Here is a 1,815-nt window from a genome sequence, read left to right on the forward strand (position 1 = left end):
GCGCCCCGACACATGCCACGGCCTCGCCCCGCCCCCGACACGCCCCCCTCCGCCTCTCATTGGTCTGCCCGCCTAACGCCCCGCCCCTGTACGCCCCTCCTTCCCTCCGGCCCCGCCCCCTCCGCCCGCGGCGGGGGCGGAGCGTGCCGTGCGCAGGCAGTGCTTCTCACCCCGGAAACACCGGGGCGCTGGGGGCGTGGTTACCTGCTGCGGAAGTGGCGTGTACTGAGGGGGCAGGGTTTGGGCCAGGGTGCAGGGGGCGGAAGTGGCCTGGGGGCGCGAGCGCGGGTACCGGCGGCTGGGGGCGTTGGGCCGGGCCGGGTGCTGTAGGCCGCCCCCTTGGTGCGAAAGCCGGGCTCGTGTGGCGGCTGGAGCTCGCCCAGTAGCACGACCTCGGTACCAGCCGTCTCCGCGGTTGACGGCCTGCGGGCCGCCGCCTGCCCGAGCCCCGGCGTGGGCGGCCCGAAGCGCCCCCGTCTCCCCAGAGAGAGCTTTGCTGCCTTCGCTGTGGGCCGGCCGGGCTCTCGTGTTGCTCCGGGCGGCAGCGCTGGCCCTTCTGTCATTTCTCTGCAGTTACACCAAGCCGCAAGTGGCCCCGATCGCTGTTACTGTGTGTCTGTTCCCCTAAACGTGCGCCACGGCTTAAGCTCCGTGTTCTTTCACAGTTTGGTCTACGGTACCCTGGCGAGAAGCTGTAGTCAGATCAGGTATTTTCATTCTTCTGAATTTTTGTAACACAAACTCCAGCATCCTCCATCTGCAAGTTGTGGCACAGCAGCAGGAGTGTCATTTTGGCAAAGCTCAGTTTAATACCAACGCGTTTTGCCCATGTTTTCTGGAAGCAAATGTCACAGGATTTTTTGTGAGAAGTAGAGGAACAATGGCTGGGTTAGCTGGATCCAAACTTTCATAATTACTACCAAGGAGGAAAAAGTCAGAAAAATGTTCAGGCTAACGGCTTCTTGCTACCCTGGTCTATGAAAAACACAGATATTCCACCATAATCTAGGTATAATTTTTCTCATAAAATCCCTAAACTATGCAAGTCTCTGGTTTATTAAACATGGTAGTTCACTGGCAACAGCATTATTTAAGTAGAGAATGCTGCTGAATTAAATACTGAATCAAATAGCAGAAATCAGCTCCTTGTTCATTGTTTTGCTATTTTTAGTGCTGCTGGCTATGCCAAAAGTTTTCACACCAGCAGCCCATAGCTGCCAGGGGCAAACCCTAGCAACAGTGGAGCTTTGAAACTTTATATACCATGTTGTGTAGAAGTATATACAGATACATATATATCTGAGCCGCATTCGGAAACGTGGAGCCAGCTCCATGAAACAGCAGAAGCTGCAGGACTTCCTTTAAGTCATGGGTGTCCATTTTAGAGCAAGCATACTATCTCCTGAATTCATCTCCTTTGGGTTATTTCCAGATCATGCAAAGAAGAGTAACCAAAAAAAGGTGCAGAAAGCAGCATTGTGCACACACAGGCACAGTCCGTATTGTGAGCTGCTTTACATGGTGATTGTGGCATCAAACAGGTGAAGAAGGAACCCTTGCTACCTCAAATCATGTAAGGATTTCAGCTGCTACTGCTAATCTGGCCACAGATGAAAGTGATGCTGAAATCATTCACACATCCCAATGTAATTTTAGAACATAAAAATTTCCTTTTCAGAATTAACACTGAGGAGGAGGAGTCGATACCCTGGTTCATCAGTTAATTAAAAGCTGACAAAATGCAGGGCTGGCCAGTGCTCCCCATTAAGGGCTCAATTTAAACATGTCTGTCTGTGTATATTGTATAGATTTACC

The sequence above is a fragment of the Numenius arquata genome, chromosome 6, assembly GCF_964106895.1.
Source record: "Numenius arquata chromosome 6, bNumArq3.hap1.1, whole genome shotgun sequence".
In the NCBI taxonomy this organism is placed as follows: domain Eukaryota; kingdom Metazoa; phylum Chordata; class Aves; order Charadriiformes; family Scolopacidae; genus Numenius; species Numenius arquata.